Genomic DNA, 21,696 nt, shown 5'->3' on the forward strand with positions numbered 1-21,696 from the left:
TCTCTTTCTATCTCTGTCGATATGTTCGACTGCTCACTCTTCTCTTCTTTGTCTTATATAATCTTAAAGATCTTTCCTCTTCTCTTATTGTCCTCTGGACTATCATCACTGCTATAAGCAGGCAGTTTGTATATTGGGTTACTATAACGCAGTGCCGCTTTCAGTTGCTTTAAAGGACACAACCCTATTTCTTCTGCAATAGCACCATTTACTTCGGGTGAGGTAAGGGGAGCTGAAGGCTCAACACCTTCCTCCTTTCGCTGACTACGTATCCACTCCTCAGGTGGCGGATCTTCCCTTTCTTCCTGGTACATCTTCCAATTCTCTAAAATAGCTAATGGTTTCTCCAACTTCTTCCCTGTGTACGCAGCATGCAAGTATGTAGTCATGTGTTCCAATACCACTTTTGACAGTGACCCCCCCTGTGGCCACAGCATGAACATCTTTTCTGCGGTGCCTTTCACCCATTCCGCACTATACTGTTTGAGCTTGGTCATGTGCTTTGGCAGTGTTTTGCATAAGTGCAAAAGTGGAGTGTCTCCCATGATGACAAGTCTCAATTGACTGTCAATACTTACCAGATTTTATAAAAATACTTTCACCACTTTGTCAATATCTTTAACACAACAAATATGAGCGTCCCCAAAAATCGCTGCTCAACACCTCTACTTTCTCAATCACCCCTGTCTATATTTGGATTGGTACCAACCACTTCATTAAGATAGTTACAATAACTTCTCAACTCGTGTCCAGTGACTTCACGACTCCTACCACTTCTTCAATATTTCTTCTCAACAAACACACAGACAAACTAGTAGACTTTCCACATTTAACAAAAACACTGTGATCACACTTTTGTCTCCTTGCCTCTAATTAAATACCATGTCACAGGGTTTACCATGTCTCCTTATGTGAACCTGTTCAAACGTAGCCTATTGTACTCCTGTTGGAGTGAAAGACGTGTTCTTCTGAAATTCCCTTGAGTCAGGCCTCTAGGCGCATTCTTCACACAATGTGCCTGTTGCATAAAATGATCACAACCCCGTCCCCTTAGTTTGCCATTCTCCTTAGTCTACTCACCATTCGTTTGTTTAATCGACACAAGGCCTTCGGTATCGTCTCCTTCTCCAACCAACCACTTCGCCTTCCGTCCACAGAACGCCTGTGGAAACCGACCAGGGATTTCTTTAAAGGGGGACTTGCCCACCATCTCGATCCTGCTTGCAAGTTTTTTATTCAGCCGCTCTCCACAGGAAACCCTGCAATCTTCCGGCTAGATGCCCAAAGATGCCTGATCGTCCAGAAAACTTGGGACTAACTAGTTTGGATATTTTTGAACCATCCGCAGTGCTACCACGTGAGCGTTAGAGCCCTTTTGGAAGCATGCATGCAGTGGATGGGTTACAGAATAACTCTGACACCAAATAATCGAACCAACTCCGGAAGATGGCAAAGTATATTTTGCTTTAATATCAATTGTCTAAACAGGGAGTTACTTCAGACATCAATGGACATCGCACAAGCATTCTCGAAGCATTTAATAACAAATCACTCCTTTATACTAAAAACCTGTCATAAGTAATGTCATACTACGTGGCAACAAAGAAAAACCTACGGGGGGTTGTGATTGGTCCAAGAGGAGCATCTAAGTATACTTTCCATAAGGGGTTGGGTTATGATTAGACCTCACTTATGCCCTCCTCCAGTGCAAGTCATTCTTCATTGTTATAAAGTACACAGTATTTTATTGACTCTTAAACTATAAGGCCCTTCGTTATACAGCCTCCCACAATTGGTTGTCACACTCGTGCCAGTCTGGAGCATTCAGTTCACTAGCAGCACATAAGCTCATACCCCAGGTGCCAGGGTGTGGACTTAACTTCACCTCCCCACCCAATTAACCTAATGTCTTTCATCACCCATGCCTTCTGCCATGAAAATTATATTTAAACTTGGCCTTGCAATGTATTCTCATCTCTGGGAATTGAAGGGAGTATGAGTACTTGCTATCGTAGTTCTGGGACCACAACTGTTTTCATCCTGATCGTCTTAAATGAGCAAACTTGGCACTCGTGCTGTTCTTTCTTCACACCCTAACAAGGGATGAATCAGCATCTCAAGTTCACTGGCTTCAGGAATAGATAACCAGTCTTGTCTGCTTCAGCCTTGACACCAGGCTAGACAGCCCTTCTCGATTCTCCCACGTTTCTTGACTAATTATTTGCTGCGACACAGCTTTCGGTCCTTCTTCTCCATGGGTTTGAGATTACTATATTTGTGACACCAATGTCCAGTTTATATTCAGTGGTGGCTCCGCCTGCACTCTATTCACTACGTACAGCCAGCTTCTATTATGATCACTTAATCTACTGCATCTGTACATTTATTGAACTGCTTGTATTTTCTGCAGTGCTCTGCACACGTGTAATCTTCTTTTTGTGCACATATGTCTTCTCAATTCTTTATTTTGTTGTCAGGTTCTATACAGTCCATATGTCTTCTAAGTTTGTCAAATTCATCTCTTGTGACGTCACCATCTTCTCTTTCTCTGATTTTCATATCCCTTCAGGGAGCTCCTCCATCAGGTTGTCTTCTCTTAGGGGGTACATTTGATATGGCTTTCTCAATGGGTACCTTTTCTCGAACATTCGCAGTGGAATGGTCACAACAGCTTGTGTCAAACATGGCACGGTCTCAGGCTCCCAGCATGTAGGTGTTAGGAGGGCAGGACTTCCTGCAGAGGCATGTGGCTGCTCCTCGACACACTTTTCCATCCTGACACTTTTAGCATTTAGTTTAGCTATCATTATCCTGACACGTTATGTTCTTTTAAGTTTCCAAATAAAAACTTGACACGTACCTGTTGTCCATCTCGATTTCTGGTGACACAGTCGAAGAGGTGGCAAGTCTGCATTCCACATGGTGGGTCCTCCCAACATGACATGGCACAAGCAAACACACGTGATAATGAGGCACGTGAACATGTACCATGAATTACAAGGGCACAGAATAATATCCCCTGTTCCTTTTACAAAGGGCTCTCATCATCTGTGGCTGAGGATAACAGTAGGGAAATCTGCTGTGGCCCCCTCAGTAGCCTTACAGCACTGCACACATGAAGACCTGGAATACCAGGCCAGCCCATGGGATTCTGGAGAGGTGCTTTGGCTCACTGCACTAATGGTGGCTGCATGCCAGTGTAAGTCGGATAAGACGTGCCGTGAACACTGTTGTGCCACATGTTGTGCAACATGGCTATGTTGAGTGTGGCACACCAGTAGTAAGACGATGAGGATGATAATGCAGATGAAGATGATGGCCATGTGCCAGGAATGCAGCCAGGGATGCTTGACGACACAGATGGTGTTATAGCTATGCACAACACCACTCTCTGCAGTTCTAGTACATAACACATGAATCATACCACCGCCCTAATCAAATGAATATCCTGAGGTTAAGTCCCCTGCTCCATTGCTACACACAATGCTAGCCCCATCAATTTCCAATGTGAGTCTCCTGGTCGAATCCAACCAACTATGGCAATGCCGTCCATCCCCAGAGTTAGCACACTCGTCCATTTCACGCCCACCCTAATTTCATTAATCACCAATATGAAGCCCCTATTCTATTCCTACCCATTCTCTAGCCCATATCACTGCTATTTGGAAGTTTGGGTCAGTGAGTTTGATGGGACAGGGGAGGTGGTACTGTGTCCCTTCCACATCAGGAGTTGAGTAGGCACCTAACTACTCTTGCTGGTCGAGAAGGCTAAATCATTGTGGTGTCAGACTGACATGCTCAAAATGTGTGCTGATTATCTGCCTTCTAAGGAAGTAATTTGTGGCTATTAGACAGTGTTGGATCCATGCTGCGGCTGGCGTAACATTGTCAAGGTGGAATTGTGGATGAAGGAATGTTTCAAGGCCATTCTGTCCTCTTAAATGCCTGTTCATAGGGATGTACTGCCTCCTTGCGCGCCTACACAGCGTTCCTTCATGCCTCAGTGGCGTTTGCTACCCTCAGGTGCCTCTGCACTTCAGCCAATACCTGGAAGACCTTCTTGATGGTGTCTACTAGCTCTCTCTAATTTCTGACACCTCTTCCTAACCAACTTAATCAGTTTGACAGTGGGCTGAACCCCAACTCCTCCTTTTCAAGCAGATTGAGGTCTGGATGTCTGTCCCATAGTAACCTAGTTCCTGCTTGTTCTCTGGGGCTGTGTTTTTCATGCCATCTGTAAAAAAGAGCAGGATGCTAGTACTGTGTATGTGTGTCCGTATAGCAATTACAGACATCGGGTGACATGAATGGTTGGTGCCTTTTGTCTATTGTCCCTCACATCCTACTAATTCAAGGTCCTCAACTACCTTAAGACCTACCAGGAAGATTACCAGTGGGAATGCCTCCTACCATAGCATTGGATCTAGGTGGTGCAATGGTCCAACTCCTGTGGTAAGTATGCCATTGTTCCGACACCTCGCTGAAGATGGACCTTTTGAGATATTCTCACTACATCCCGAATGCTGTCATTGACCTGGCTTTCCGTCAGCTGAATTTTGATGCGCAGTGTTGAGGTGTTGGTCATAAGTGGTCCTCGGGGCAAGACTCCACACTGAGGATCTTATTATCAGGATTATTTGCAGGTTTTACGGTACAAGTTGGATACCCTTTCTGACACCCATGTCTATTTCTCTGGAGTTAAGTTGTGGATCATGACAGGCCAACGCGTTATCACAATGAATACATGCAAAGGCCTAGAGAACAGTCACGTTTAAATGCTTTATGTGTTTTAGATGACAGATATGTAAATGAAAAGGTAGTGTCAAGTGGTAAAACTAATTTCAGGTGTTCAAGCTTCAGGGTTAGTGTAGGCTGCAAGGTCACTAGAAGTCTTTTAAGTCCAAATGCAGTCACAGGGGTCCCACATGCCTAATCACCACACCACAATTGTAGCATTGGGCTAACTTAGGAAGGAGGGGTTTAGCCAAGCGGTGGATGTTTTGCCTAGTGGGGTATAGCCCTGGTGCCGAATGCTGTGCGATGGAACCACCTATTTCTAACCCAATGAGAGAGACTGGGGAATCCTAGGGGTCAGGAGGAGCTACCCTCTTAGGTATCCGACCTCAAGAGGCAGTGCATGGAGGATCACCCAGAGCTCCTCCTGTCCTCCATGCAGTGCATTGGTGGTAGAGAAGCTGCCAAGATAACATATGGCACCCTTTATCATCCAGGAAGAAATATATGAGACTAAATGTGGAATCCATGAGAGGGGCCCAAAGGTGTTACTCCAGGAAACTCAATGAAACGCAGCCCCAATGAAGGTTTTGCAAATATGCAAGGCCAGTGGATGATTTGACATGCAGACCGCGTCCAGATTTGGGTTCATGGGTGGAGCAGATCTCGTGACTCAGCGCGCATCACGTTGGCAAACTCCATCATCGACTGGAAACCAGAGCTAAATGGAAATATCACGGCGGCTAGTGAAACCAGGTGGACTGAGTACTGGTGTTCCATGCAAGAATAAGGAAAGCAGGAAAGGGAACTGAGGAGTGGCAAATGTGGAGTATGGGCTCAGCATGCCGCCATTAAATGGCTGCTCAAGCCAAACATGCATAGGGTTTTTGTAAGCTCGGACAGTGTGGCCTTAGGCCCAGAGCCAAGCTAATTCCAGTCATTGAAACGCACAAGGTAGTAAGCATGGACGTCATTTGGGAGTAGCCAGGGGTAGCAAGTGAAACCCCTGTGGTCGCAGCTGCTACCCCTGGTGTCTTCTTTGCCACCGCTGTAATGGAGCTTACCTTTAACAAAAAATACTTTGTTGTTTTCAACACGGGACCCGGACCCCTTTTGAAAACAATAAACTATTTAAAACAAGACGCAAACTCCATTATGCCTGCCTCGGCATCAGCAGCAAGGGCTGGAGTGTTCAATCTCATGGTTGCTAAGCAATGTCCCCCAGGCCCCGATGTCTGAGCAGACAGCCAGGCACCATCCGCCAGGTCCCTCCTTGGTGTGATGCAAACTCCACATTGGTTCTCTAGAAATGAGAGAGTTAAACCTGATTTCGGCTGGTGGGTGGTTGTGAACTGAAGACGTTATTTGATTGATGGCTCCCCAGGCGCTAATGCCTCTGAGCGAGATCCGGCACAGAGCCAGTAGCTGCAGAGCTCAGAGCTGCAGAAGTGAGAGAGTTAAACCTGATATCGGCTGTTGGGTGGGTGTGAACTGAAGACGTTATTTGATTGACAACTTCAAAATGTGCTTCCCCCTGCCATTTCATAATCAGGATTTTAATGTCAAGGGATGGTTGGAGAAGAATCCCATGGCTTGACTATATCAACAACATTTTGTCTGAGGGCAGTATAAGGGTCCTTTGTCCCCCTGATGCACTTCTGACTAAAGTTCAGATGAGACGCTATAAAATGCATTTTGGGGGAAGTGTTTGCAATTAAAGGGACCTTTTTGGAGTATGTGACTAATTCAGACAAAGAGCACGCAGTGATTAGCTGGGCAAAGGAGATACAGCCCTATTTAATTTGGGGCACTACCAGGAAAAATCGCTGGCTAATCACAGGTGCAAGTTTTGATTGTCTCCTCTTGAGGCAAACCACAGCTAAATGGAGTGGTTAACCAGTCTTGGCAGGGTGCCCGGTGTGTGGTTATATAAAAGAGGATTTGGCCCACCTGTTATTGTTTTGCCCTGGTTATAGCCGGATCAGACGATCAACCTTATTGCCCGTCATAAGGGAAGCTAATATCCGCTGCTATAGGCCTGCTATCCTCTTTCTTCTGAGTGCTTATTCTGTTTTAACGGTGTGGGCATTATTATCTTTTTTAAAACGACCCATGCACTACAGGAAGGGGCTAATGAATTCACGTGGATACCTGCACTGCTCTATATTTTTCCCCAAGAATCAGGGTTTTTGATATTGGTTTATAGGATCTTTGTCAACCAGTTGGCTGCAGTTGTGAACGTCTTTTTGTACTTTATTCCTGTTTTTAGCTTTGGATTTTTTGTAATGCCATTTGATGTAGTCTAATTTGATATGTAATATCATAGCTCTCAACCATTTGTGTAGCAAAGGCGGGTGAAAACACCCGATTGTGTTTTTGGCGGGTGAGAGGCCCATTGAAATGAATGGGCGTGCAGGAGGCTTGGCGGGTGATTCAGCGCTTTACAAGGCGGGTGACACCCGCCAAAAGCGTGTGAGTTGAGAGCTATGCAATATGCTGTGATAGAATTTATGTGGAAGTGTTTAGGAAGGGATTTTATTGACTGTGGTTGATTTCGTGTTATGTCCATATATGTGTTTGATGGATTTTGTATCCGAATAAACATATTGACTGACTGACTGAAGACGTTATTTGATTGATGGCTCCCCAGGCAGTAATGCCTCTGAGCGAGATCCGGCACAGAGCCAGTAGCTGCAAAGCTCAGAGCTGCAGAAGTGATAGAGTTAAACCTGATGTCGGCTGGTGGGTGGGTGTGAACTGAAGTCGTTATTTGATTGATGCCTCCCCAGGCGGTAATGCCTCTGAGCGAGATCCGGCACAGAGCCAGTAGCTGCAGAGCTCAGAGCTGCAGAAGTGAGAGAGTTAAACCTGACGTCGGCTGGTGGGTGGTTGTGAACTGAAGACGTTATTTGATTGATGGCTCCCCAGGCGGTAATGCCTCTGAGCGAGATCCGGCACAGAGCCAGTAGCTGCAGAGCTCAGAGCTGCAGAAGTGAGAGAGTTAAACCTGACGTCGGCTGGTGGGTGGTTGTGAACTGAAGACGTTATTTGATTGATGCCTCCCCAGGCGGTAATGCCTCTGAGCGAGATCCGGCACAGAGCCAGTAGCTGCAGAGCTCAGAGCTGCAGAAGTGAGAGAGTTAAACCTGATGTCGGCTGGTGGGTGGGTGTGAACTGAAGTCGTTATTTGATTGACAACCTCAGGCTGACCTGACGTAACTCTGAGCGCACGTGTGCAGAGGACGTCAGGTCGTCACTGTGCACTCGTTTCACACGTGTGTGCAGACTGGGACGACATCCAGTGCAGTTCAACTCAAGATTTAGCGGCTTTTGTCCGGTGTCTGAACTCGAAGGAGGAAACAAAAAAAACAGGTATGTGGCCTCAAGAGAAGGTGAAGCGAGGGTGGGAACGCTAATAATGGGTTGTGACTTAAACGGAGCAGAGTGTACAAACCGATTGTAGGATCTTCTGATTTCTTTGTTTTTTGGGAGGCCCAACTGTACCTGTGTCCTTCGCTCCACAAACCCTATAACCGCCCCAGTAGATGTGTGTATTATTTCAATTTATTATTTATAAAGTGCTACAATGAATGACATCAGTACACTCTATGTGATGGAGGGCTCTTAGTTTTGCAGGTCAGGCCCTGTGTATTCACCCTCCAAGGGACCTGCCAAACCCAGGTAATTCCAGACATGAAAGTGTTAATTTAGCTCTTTCATTCCTTGCCCCATATATTGGCAGGTACTTTTTGCCTGCCGCCAGGTCCCCTCTTTACTATCTTCCTCCCGACAGAAGAGGAGGTTCCCTGAGCCGACACATCCCGGGAAATCGCGAGGTGCATTTAGTGGCCGTGTGTACATACAGCGACAAATTGCATTCTAACTCGGGAGGATCACCACGACGTTTTCTCTATTATGCCCACTTCCTTGATGCTAGCATTAACAAAACAGGAAGGAGGGCAGGCCCAGTGTGCGCCAGCCAGCAATGGGCTGAAAGGAGGCGGGCGCCATTGCGCTGCATCTACTGTTAAACACCAAAGAGGCACGCAGCAACATTGCTTCCTTTATGGCTTCAAGGCACTAACATCAAGCACAAACTTCAAACACAATAATATTAATCCCTACAATTAAATGATGCAAGTGCATAAAACAGCTAGTCTGCTCCAGAGCAACATGAGTTGGTATAGTGGATACATTTCACGTGTGTGCAATTGGGCAGTTCAAAAAAACCAGCACACTGCACAGTTTCGAATTTTATTTTTATTTATTTTATTGTAATTTATTTCATTTTTTCATACATCTGACTCCTAAAATACACTGCGAGTATTTTTTCTGCAGTCATCTGAGCGCTTTCCCCAGTTTGTCATTCTCTCTCTCCGCAAATAGTTTTCTATGCTGCCCCCTTTCTCTGATATTTTCTAGCTAAAACAGCCATGTGGGTGACGATCCCACAAGTGACTAACACAACCACGATACATTTGTTCAAACAATATGCTGCATCATTTTTGGTGTGTTAGCTTCTTTTATGAAACACACATCTAAACAGGTCTCCTTTCATTTTACTCCCAAACTTTCTTTTTAATAGACAAATGTAATGTTGCAGCAAAAATCGACTTAGAAATCGGCTGAGCGGTACCAAGGGTGCAAACGTATTCCTAAAAATCCATAACCCAACGATTTGCAGTAAGTGCCCCGGGCTGAGCAAGAATCAATACATTTCTATAGAATCAAAATATGTCTCGGCAGTAGCTAAGTGAAATGAAACATATGGATATGGTGTGTTTGGAGTGGAAAACAGTCTGAGGCACCCGTGGGGTGAATACATTTTAATGGAGACAAAGAAATACACGGGAGGTCTTTTGCTACCGATTATCACAAGACTGCCAGCCAGCAGGGAGCTGAAACAATAAATGTCCGCTGAAAAGCTATACATCCTTCTTTGTAGCTGTTGCAGAGGAACTGGTGTTGAAGGCAACAAGGTAATAACACTTCTGGATACCCCAAGGGACGTGATGGCGGGAAGGGCTCCAGCAAACAAAGCTTGTAAGGCGAGTGCTGCAAAACACACATTTTAAACCAATACCTGTGCTATTTATTTCAAACTGTTATGCTTAGAACCTTGTGGTTTATGGCCATATGACATGTGATGTCATTTCCCATTAAGTTATCATTATGCTAACTACCATTTTTGGAACTTAAAAAATCCTACAGCTTTTTGGTCACAGAATGTTGCCAAGTACGTTTTGTGTGCCCATCAGTGAGAGTGGGATGATGGGAACGGCCCATCTCCAGGAATCAAGGCCACTGGCCCAGGACCCCAGCGGCGGCTGCCCCCATCTCTGCGGGTTTCCTGTCAGGTATGTGACGTTTCTGACTATTCCGAGTCCAGCGGGCGGCCTTCAGCACCGGAGCTCTCGCCCTGGGCCAGGCCTACAAATGATTACTCTCCATTTCCGGGGGATGCCCAGACCTGACCTGCCATGGGCCGAAAATAAGGTAAAATAGATTAGTGGGATAAAGCACCACCTGCAACAGAAATCCGAACACTAACCGCCGCAGGCCATATGTGTTTAGCCTTCTGGTTGAAATCCGCTTTCAAGAGGAATGCAATCATTGCCAGTTATTCCGGAAGTCATACAGCCTGCCGCATATAGAGTGCTGCGATGGCAGCAAGAGCTATATTTGTAGCATCTCCAAGCGGTTCAGGTTCGCATCGCTGCATGTAAGATGCTAGGATTCCGGAGCAGGGCTCAGATCCTGCAGGCACTTCAAAGAGGATTATTGCCACGCGCCAATAAACGTCCTTTCATATCTAACATTTCCAAGTGGGACCATGCGCTTGCATGGAGAGCCAAGCACTATAGGGTTCCATTGGTTCACAAGTATGGATAGGTTTAGGGGCAGGTGGCATGCAAGAAGCACGGCCCAGGGTTTTGTGTCTCTCACTTTAAATATAACAATTCGGTGAAACATTGGTATAACACTTCTCTGTAGGGTGCGCTGGTCGGACCGGCCCCATTTAGTCAGGTCAGGCCTCGACAATTTCTTAGAACAATTGCAGTCACCGTAAAAATCCAGTATCAGAAGTAAATGCTGTCCAGTGCTAATTACTAACAGGTGCAGGTGTTTCCTGTCACCGAGTAAACATGCAAGAAAAACAGCTTCATTGTTAAGTGCTTCCTATAAATGCAGTCGCTTTCAGGCGCTGTGGAGAATTTAGGGTGGCTATGTGGTGTTCATAAAAGGTGCTGGGTTAATAGCACTGCAAGCTGAAGTCTTCCACTGCCCGCCACTGTGTACCGGGCTGTGCATGTGTGTGTGGCAGCACTTACACCAGTGAATAGCCATTCAATCCTTGGACTCTTTAAAGAGACTGCCAATAAGGTTGCCAGTGATGGCATCCGATCTGTGAGACATGGAGTGTGAGAGCCACATTCACCGAAAGGCAGACCATGCCGCAAAGGGCAGCTGTCCAATCAAAGTAGTTGTAACACCAGTTATTTGTAGTTATCCCGAGTATGAAGTGGCCACGTGATCTATGTCCCATCCCTGTGCACATTTTGTGTTATGCTTTTCAGTAGCAGCCATTTTTAAAAAGTGCAGTCCACCTTCTGCTACCGATATTGCTTGGCAACATCATATTTGATTCTTAGGGTTTTCCGGGGGTATGAAATGGAGGAAATAGAATTAAGATACATGTGCACATTTTTAGAAGTTACCCGCTTCCCATGCCTTCAGTCCTCGCTTCCTTGGCGGCCATGTAAATGCTTATTCCAAGTGATGCTTATTCCAAGTGTTGTCAGGCTTTTGCTGTGTATGAGTAGAGTGAGGGACTCCCTACTGCATAGAAAAGGGGAGGACACTTCAGTGTGGGCCAGATATCGCATTTAGGCCTTCCGGTGTAACATGCCCCTAGGCATACACTGATTGACTCTTCCGTTCCTATTGACTGGCCGGGCTGTGCGGGCGAAGGTGACCCCGCAACCACAGGCGGCAGTAACGATAGTTGTTACTCCAGCCTTGTATGAGGGGAGAGACATGATTAATAATACCCGGGCACAGGTGATGTGCAGCTGCATGAAGACTTACTTTGAGATTATGAATGTAACTTGTAACATAAAATGATCTTGATTATGTCAAAATATGAGTCCAAAAAATGAACCACTTCCAGTTTTATTCAGCTCCACAAGTTCGCATAGTGTGTCAGTCAGAGAAGGGGACCTGGGCTCACATTGCCTGACGTCCTATGTGCCACTTCGACACAAGGGTATCTGAGGCACCACAGGCAACGGTGGACATCAATGTGCTGCAGCAGAAGGTTGAATTGTTGAAAGACAGAGCTGACAATACTGAAGGCTGCACCCGCAGAAATAACATTAGGATCCTGGGGCTGCCGGAGGATATGGAGGGTAATGACCTTACAAACTACATTGAAAACTTGCTCTTGCAGGAAATAGGACCCGCAACCTCACACAAGGCTTTACGATAGAAAGAGCACACAGATCCTTGACCAAGAGACCACCACCGGGAGCTCCTTCGAGACTGATCATTGGCAAAGTACTGAACTACAAAGAGCGGGATACGATACTGGCATTCTCAAGGAACGGAGGAACTTCAAGGAACGGAGGAACTATACCTCGGCTAAGCTGACACTCTTCCCAGACTACACCTTCCAAGTGCAGAAATATAGAGCCCAATTTGTCACTGTTAGGAACTGAGGTACACGTGGATTAGTATACCTCCCTCCCCAAGTACCAGTCAGAGAAGAGCAAAACAACTCGCTGACCGGTTATTGGGGCCATAGGTGGCAGGAACAGAGAAAACCGGGTCCCAGGTGGCTGCAAGGAAAACACACCGTTAGCAGGCAAGTACAAGGACTCTACAATTAAGTATAAACAGACAGGTAGAAAGGCACCTACCCTTGGGAATGACCAATGACAGCCTTGTACCTAACTGTTCCCCCTAAAGGTGTTGTGGGTTAGGGTAGAGGAGATGAAAAGGGTACCTCAATATAGAAGGGTCCACAGTGGTCTGAGAATAGCACAATGTGATGCTAAGAATAACAAAAATACTTGATTCCAGATGCAATAGTCTTTTTATACCAGGGCCAAAGGAGAAAGAAGAAGGCAATCCAGGAGAGCAAGTTCCAAGGTCTGAGCAATTCGAGTAGGCAGTCCAAATATATACCAAATCCAAGGGAAAAACCAAGAGCAATCCAAGCCAGAAAATGAAGTCCAGAATCCAAAAGGTCAGAGCAAAAAGAACACGGAACACAGGAGTCGCCAAACACCGTAAAAACAGCTGAAAAGCACTGATCAAGATGGCCGGGCCTCTTTTATTCCGTACTTCTTGGTCACGTGACCGCCTTCCTTGCTGCAGATTTCTGGTCATGTGACCGTCTTCCTGGTCACGTGACCGTCTTCGTCGATGTGCCGTGTCCCATAGGCGGCCACGAAGAAATGCGGAACTCCTGCGTGTTTGCAGGCGCCATGGCAACCCCAACGTGAACGGGGCAAAAAGCGCCAGGTGTGCCTCAGCGCACAGTACCCACCCAGCAGCTGGGTAGATGTGGAGATGGAGGGGGCCCGTGCCCCACGCTGCCGCCGGTCCCGAGTCCCATGCCGGCACGCAGCTGGGCCAGGTGAGTACGTAGGGTGCATGACAGAGTCCTCCCCAAGGGCGCACGTCCACGTGGGCTAGATGGATTGTCCCTATGAAAACGAGAAACCAGTAACGGGGCATTGACCTCGCTAGCGGGTTTCCAGGACCTCTCCTCTGGACCATAACCCAACTAGTCCACCAAGTAGTAGAGGTGTCCCCTAGATATCCGAGACCCAAGAATGGCACTGACCTCGTATTCTTCGGAGGCACCCTTCATCACAGGCGAAGGGGGCAGAACAATATGCATGAAAACCAGGCATGGTTTGAGGAGAGACGTGTGGAAGACTGGATGAATACGCCAAAAGGAAGGGTGATAGGCCACGGGATTGATGACTTTAGTCACCCGGTATGGACCGACAAAACGGGGCAACAGTTTACGGTAGCCCGGTATAGGGAGATGTCTGGTGGAAAGCCATACTCTATCCCCTATGGCGTAGATGGGGGCTACAGCATGTTTTTTATCGGCAGCCAGTCACATCAACCCCTGTGATTCCCTGAGGTGTATCAAGGTCTGGCTGTGGATGTCCTTCAAGTTCCTTATACAAGAGGAGACAGGGGATGGATGTGTGGGAGTTAGATCCGGGAAGGGGAGGATGCGAGGGTGTTGACCATACAATGTGTAGAAGGGGGAGCAGCTTGTGGAGGAGTGAGGTGCGTTGTTGTAAGCAAACTCTGCTATGTGTAGGACCTGGTACCAGGATTGTTGATGTTGCAGCGATAGACAACGCAGATACTGCTCATGGTCTGATTAACAAGCTCGATCTGCCCGTCTCCATCTCTGGGTGTTAAGAGGACGAGAAGCGGGTGTCTATACCTAGTAACTTTGTGAGGGACTGCCAAAACCGGGAAGTGAACTGGGAACCCCGATCAGACACGACGATGGAAGGTAACCCAAAGAGACAGAAGACATGGTGAAAAAATAGGTCTGCTAGGGCAGGAGCTGTGGGTATGCCGGTGCAAGGAACAAAACAGGCCATTTTAGTGAAAGAATCGACCACCACCCAGATAGTATCAAACCCTTTCACCCTGGGCATGTCAGTGACGAAATCCACTGTGACAGTGTGCCATGGTGTTAATGGGAGTGGCAATGGTTGTAATTTGTGCACACCGTAGCCTGGTGTTTAGCCCCAAGCAGATGGTGTCGCCAAACCTGGAAGGCATCCTTCAGACAGGAGTTCTTTTTCAGTGACGGTGTAGTGATTCTCTGCCGGGGTACATTTTCGTGAATGAAAAGGCAACCGGATATAACAAACCTGAGGCTGGACAGGATTGTGACAAAACATCCCCTAAGGCATATGATGAAGCATTGGCTTCAAGGACATAAGGGAGGTCAGTATTGGGTGCTGTAAGATGGGGGGAGTTGTAAGCGCCGTCTTTAAGGCCATGAATGCATTCTGCTGCAGGGGTGTCCACATAAACAGGGTGCGAGGACTTGTGAGCTGTGTCAGTGGTGCAGCAATAGCCGAGAATCCTGCAATGAAACGCCTATAAAAATTGGCGAAGCCAAGGAAGGATTGCACCTCCTTGACGGTTTGTGGAACAGGCTAGTCAATGACGGCACGTACCTTGGTAGTGTTCATAGCTAGGCCTCCGGGGGTAATGTGGAAACCTAGGAAGTCCCCTTCCTGGGTGTGAAATAGACATTTTTCGGGCTTACCATAGAGAAAGTGAGCACGTAGCCGACCCAACACCTCCCAAACGTGTGTGACGTGTTGCTGTCGGGATTGTGAGAACACTAAAATGTTGTCCAAATACACCACCACATAGATATCGATAATATCGTGGAAGATCTCATTCATGAACCTCTGAAAGGTCGCTGGTGCATTGCAGAGCCCGAACCGCATAACAGTGTACTCAAAGAGGCCGTATCTGGTACAAAAAGACGTTTTCCACTCATCACCCTTTCGAACCCATATAAGATTATACCCACCTCGTAGGTCTAGTTTGGTGAAGACCGAGGCATGTGTCAATCAATCCAATAAAGGTGTGATGAGGGGAATAGGGTATTGGTTCTTGATTGTGATATGATTGAGTCGACAGTGATCTATACATGGACGGAGGTCGCCTTCTCTCTTTTGGCACGAAAAAGATAGGACTAGCAGCGGGGTACTGGGACGGTCTGATGTGTCCCAACTGAACCGAGTGGTGTAAATACTCCTTCAGAATCATATCTTCCAACGCGGAGAGGGAGTATATCATCCGCTCGGTACCACAGCCCCGGGGACTAAATCAATGGGACAACCATATGGACGATGAGGGGGAAGGTGTTCTGAAGATTTTTTGTCAAACACTTCCAAAAAGTCGTGATACTCTAAGGGTATTTGGGCTGCAACAAGACCAACCACATGTCCCGGAGTGTCGATATCCATCATTTGGTTCGTGTATGGATAACTGAGCAAGGGCCCTTAGGGCTTGAGCTGGTGTGGTCATCTGTTCTGGGGCTGTGAGACAGTGTTCTTGACAAAACAATGATTCAAAGACAACCGACCCCAGGGTCCAGTTGATGACAGGGTTATGTGCACGCAACCAGGGGATGCCGAGGATAAGACCATATTGATTGGCGGTAATCAGGTCAAAGGTAATGGTTTCTTGGTGTGTGTCCTGTAATAGCAAGGTTACAGGGGCTGTTTGTTGTCTAATGGGGCCAGAAATTAGAGGCGAACCAACTACGGGCTGTACCGGTTCTGGGTGTTTCTTGTTTTGCGGGGGTAGGTTTAGGGAATCGGCCAAAGAGATGTCAACATAGTTACCTGTGGCTCCGGAGTCCATGATTAAGTGTAGCGGGTGTTTGATGTTATCAGCGGAAAACAAAAGGGTATTTAGGTACTAGTGCCTGGTGGAATCGGACAGAGAAGGGGGAACATAGGGATGTATAGACAGGCTCGTCCGCGTCCCCTGTCCGAGGGACGAGCCTTTGGAAAACCTGCTGGTTTTGGTTTAGGTCTCCTGCGGTACTACTTAACAAAATGGCCACTGATTCCACAGTAGAAGCAAGCATTAGCCTGTCTACGATGTTCCCTCTCTGTAGGTGTTATGGGACTGCGGATACCCCCAATCTGCATGGGTTTGCTGGGTGGTCCTACGGTTGCTGAGCCCGGAGAAAACAAGGGTGTTCTTTTTAACTCTGTCTTTCTTTCTACATGCCTGGCATCGACTTCTAAGGCCAAGTCCACTAAGTCATGGTACTGGGTCGGCAATGTGGGTACTACAGCAAGGGCGTCTTTCATTTGATCACTGAGCCCCCTATAGAATACGACTGATTTTTTATCCTCTGGCCAGGCGATCTCGATAGATAGCTGGTTAAACCGCATCATGTACTCAATCAGCATGGTTTTCCCTTTTGTCAGGTCAAGGAATTCTAGGTCACAGGTTTGTGCTTTGTGGTGGGTATCAAACACCCTGGACATTTCTGCCAGTAACCTATCAAAATCATACAAGACAGGGCTGTCACTTTCCAACAGCAGGTTCGCCCATATGGCAGAAATACCACTTAAATGGGACAAGGTGAAAGCGGCCTTTGTGGTGGAATCAGAAAAAGCCTGTGGGCGGCATAAGAAGTGTAATTTGCATTGATTCAAAAAGGTGCGGAATTTACGCGGATCACCTTGGAATTTCTCAGGTGCAGCCAACAGGAAGGGAGTGGGTACATAAACCGGGGCCGGAGCCACCGCCCCAGCAGGAGGTTCTTGTTGGGAAGGTGCATCCCCAAACTCCTCATCTGTGGGCAAAGCGTACCTTTCACTTTGTATGGTGTCTAATCGCTGATGGATGGCCGTTGTAGCGGCCGCCATGTCTGCCCTTAGGACTGTGATTGCTTATACAAGGGCAGCCACCGGGTCCCCAGTGGAGGTATCCATAATCCAGTGGGTAAGAGGCTTCTCAGTCTGTCAGGAACTGAGGTCCATGTGGATTAGTATACCGCCTTCCCAAAGTACCAGTCATAGAAGAGCAAAACATCTCGCTGACCAGTTATTGGGGCCACAGGTGACAGGAACAGAGAACACCGGGTCCCGAGTGGCTGCAAGGAAAACACACCGTTAGTAGGCAAGTACAAGGACTTTACAATTAGGCATAAACAGACAGGTAGAAAAGCACCTACCCTTGGGAATGACCGATGACAGCCTTGTACCTAACTGTTCCCCGTGAAGGTGTTGCGGGTTAGGGTAGAGGAGATGAAAAGGGTACCTCAATATAGCAGGGTCCACTGTGGTCTGAGAATAGCACAACGTGTAGCTAAGAATAACAAAAGTACTTGATTCCAGATGCAATAGTCTTTTTATACCAGGGCCAAAGGAGAAAGAAGAAGGCAATCCAGGAGAGCAAAATCCAAGGTCTGGGTAGTTCGAGCAGGCAGTCCAAACATATACCAAATCCAAGGGAAAAACCAAGAGCAATCCAAGCCAGAAAACGACGTCCAGAATCCAAAAGGTCGGAGCAAAAAGAACACAGAACAAAGGAGTCGCCAAACCCCGTAAAAACATCTGAGAAGCACTTATTAAGAGGGCCAGGCCTCTTTTATTCCGTATCTCCTGGTCACGTGACCACCTTCCTGGTCACGTGATCGCCTTCCTGGTCACATGACCATCTTCCTCGATGTGCCATGTCCCATAGGCGGCCACAAAGAAAGGCGGAACTCCTGCGTGTTTGCAGGCGCAACCCCCAACGTGAATGGGGCAAAAAGCGCCAGGGGTGCCCCAGCGCATGGTACCCACCCGGCAGCTGGGTAGATGTGGTGAGGAGGGGGCCCGTGGTCCGTTCCGCCGCCGGTCCTGAGTCCTATGCCGGCACGCAGCTGGGCCAGGTGAGTACGTAGGATGCATGACAGTCACCACGAAAGAGAGGTTGTGTAAGGCAGGTTTATCCAGCAAAGTGGAAGGCCCTACATAACGGACAGGTGCTCTTCCTTGAGGGGCCTTAGGAGGTGCAAGATTGGATGGACAGCATGTGGCTGCCCGCACCGGAAACAGACTGAGGGGCAACAACTGGAAGTAGAGGTGGTTGGGGCCTGCTGGTGCGGCTAGCCTAGATTGGGAGATATGACATCTGTGGTGGTAGCTCCAATGTAATTGGCAATAGCCCAGATTGAGGGTGATCCGCTGTGGGCCTGGCTGCTTAGAACAGATGACCTGACCTCGGTATCCAGAACCATGGCTGCTATTCAAGAACAGTGGTCTATCGAGCAGGAGTGAGGTTGTAAGGACGGTCTTCAGAGGAAGGGTGGTGCTGGTCCTTGTGGCACCCTACATCCTCCTTAACTTTTGTTCAGGGTACAAATTACTAGGTGCCCACCCATTGTGCACCAAACACCTGGTTGGCTGGCCGTGGGTAGAGGGAGCAAGAAATAGGTATGTCTGATAGCTGGGTGGTTTTTTTTGGGGAAGGGACTGAGGCAGTGGGGAGTGAAGGGGAAAATTAACAAGTTTTGGGGGTTGGCCTGTTGTATTTCCGATGTGTCCCAGTAACTACAGACAGTCATTCGTACTATAAAGATGTGGTAAAGCCCTAGAGGGGTATAGGCAAGCAGCAATAGCACAACATCATGCAGGAACTCAAATGTATTATGGCTGACAGCATTGGTATAACGACCTGGAATGTCCGGGGTCTTAATAACTATACAAAAAGGAAAAGGGTTATGTCTTACCTGCGGAGGAACAAGATAGATATAGCACTGCTGCAGGAGAGACATCTCACCAGGACAAAGCAGGACGCATTGGTGCAGAAATGGGGCGGACAGGTCGGGGGGTCGGCATACTCAGCATACACTAGAGGGGTTCTAATATGGATGGCCCCTTCTGTGCCGCAGAAAATTCTGAACACTAAAATGCATGACAAAGGCAGAACGACACTAATCCATGGGGTCTTGGAGAATAGGGAGATATGCATTATTAACACCTGTGCCCCCAACCATGATGCCACATAATCTTGTAAGTCATTATACACTAGCATAGGTCCTTACAGAAGTGGCACTCTGCCCTGGGGAAGGGACCTCAATTACACATTAAATCCTATGGCAGACAGATCTGATGATACATTTAGGAAGCCAGCCCTGCTGGCTAAAATCCTGAACACCCTACTCCAATCTGTTGAGATAATAAAAATCTGGAGGACGCTGCACCCAGATAAGCGTGATTATTCCCACTTTTCTGCCCTGCATAAAGTTTACGCAAGACTAGTTTACTTCTTCACAGGGGTGGAACACAGGTGAGAATTCAGAGAAGCAGATTACAAGGCACAGGTTTTGTCAGATCAGGCCTCACTAGTGTTTATGTGGCAGGTAGTTCCCCCTAGACCGGCGATACCTATTTGGAGATTATGAAGTGAGACCCTACAAGGCACAGTATTCAGGGAACACATACGCAAACACACAGAAGAATTCTTCACACTCAATAGTGGTAGTGTGAAATCTGCGGGCACTGTGTGAGAAGCTTTGAAAGTGGTGATAAGAGGTGATGTGATAGCCAAATCAGGAGCCATAAGGAAGGTAAATAGATCTAAACACAATGGAAGAGGAACTAGCAGAAGTGGAAACAAGTAACATCATGGTAGAGGGGGACCAGCAGAAGGAAGTATTGCTGAGGCAAAATTGCTTATCACAAATGGATAGGTTGGGCAAATTTAGCTATGCAAAGTATTTAGAGAAACTACATGCTGAGGTGAACAAACCAAGTAGAACGCTAGCCTGGCTATACAAGAAGGACAGCAGGGAAACAGTAATTTACTCGGTGCAGAGTAGGGGTGGCCTCCCTTGCAGTACGCAAGCAGTGGTGAACGAAGCATTTTATGAATACTATAAAACACTGTATGAGGATGCCAGAGCTCTGTGGCCTACAGAGCTACAAGTTGCTTTGGACCTTAATACAACTGCCCCATCTCTGCACAGAGGCTGCAGAGTGAAGATCCTTTAACAGCAGAGGAGATCCTAGCCACAATTAAAACACTGCCCTCAGGAAAAACACCGGGCATGGATGGACTACCGGACAAATTCTATAAGGAATTTATGGATATCCTTGTGCCTGAAATGTATGCAGAAATGTATGATATTGAGTTGCTCCCAAGCAGCCTGAGGTAAGCGTTAATTATACCCCTGCCCAAGTCTAACACATCAGGAGTAAGCTGTGGCTCCTATAGGCCCTTGTCTTTACTGAATCAGGATGGTAAAATACTTACAGCCCTATTAGCGAACAGGCTAAGGAGAGTGGTAGGTGAATTGATACACCCAGACCAGACGGGCTATGTGCCCGGCAGGAATATCACGTGGAATCTAAGATGGTTACACCATGTAATTGACAGCATTATGACCTAAGATCAGCACTGTGTGGTGGACTTACTAGACACGGTAAAGGCATTTGATTCCATTCACTGGGATTGGCTTTGCATGACTTTGGAGAAGTTTGGCTTTGGCCCAAAGGACATCAAATGGGTGAAATGAATATATGCTAAGCCAATGGCTAGAGTGAGAACAGGCAAGATCTTTTTGTACAAATGGGAATTGAAAAAGGGCGCTAGACAGGGCTGCCCTCTATCCCCCATGTTGTTCACACTGGCTAAGGAGCCCATCAGGGCATTCTTAAGAAGCAAATATCAAGAAGCGGGCATCAGAATAGGTATCACGCGTCATGTGGTGTCCATGTATGCCGATGACATGCTGATGCACATAAACCGGCCGAAAGAGAACCTGCCTCACATTCTTGAGGTGCTTGATAACTTTAGCGCCTTGTCTGGGATCACGATTAGCAAAGAAAACTCCTGTCTATTTCCACTGGCTAAGCTCACCAGAATTGGAGACAAGGATCTACCTGCTCAGGCGTTCACATGGAACAGAGATACATTCCGAGATCTGGGATTAGACATTTACCACAAACCATTGCAGGAACACATTCATAACACACAAAGAGCATGGGAAGGTGTAGTAAACTCCATGAAATTCTGGAGCAAGCTTACGCTTTCTGTAATGGGGAAAGCTGCACTCTTGAAAATGGTGGCGCTGCCTAGATTGTTGCACTGCTTTGGGAATGTCCCCTATAATATCCCCAAACTGTTTTTTGTCAGACTAGACAAGGAGTGCAGAAGTTGCTTGTGGCACAATGGAAGGCACAGAGTAGCACTAAGAACACTCCAAAGGACATATGAGTGAGGGGGCTAAGAATACCAAACTCTGAGATGTATTATCTGGCATGCCAGCTCCAGTATTTAGTAGGATGGCTGGCAGACAAACCAACTATAGATACATCTCTGCTGCAATCAATGATTAGGCACTCACACCTAAGAGACCTAGTATAGGTGCCCGCTCCCAGTGCCAAA

The 21,696-nt window shown here is 47.2% G+C and overlaps 1 long non-coding RNA gene across 1 annotated transcript in view; it reads left to right on the forward strand.

Annotated features, from left to right (window-relative positions):
- The first annotated feature begins 7,658 nt into the window (after positions 1 to 7,658).
- LOC138452666 (uncharacterized) overlaps positions 7,659 to 21,696 on the forward strand; it is a 285,543-nt gene continuing 271,505 nt past the window's right edge. Inside the window, exon 1 of the long non-coding RNA XR_011260301.1 lies at positions 7,659 to 8,106. This is a non-coding gene — a long non-coding RNA (uncharacterized lncRNA). The remainder of the gene's footprint in view (positions 8,107 to 21,696) is intronic.

The sequence above is a fragment of the Ambystoma mexicanum genome, chromosome 4p (genome assembly GCF_040938575.1).
Source record: "Ambystoma mexicanum isolate Mex_15411 chromosome 4p, UKY_AmexF1_1, whole genome shotgun sequence".
NCBI lineage: Eukaryota > Metazoa > Chordata > Amphibia > Caudata > Ambystomatidae > Ambystoma > Ambystoma mexicanum.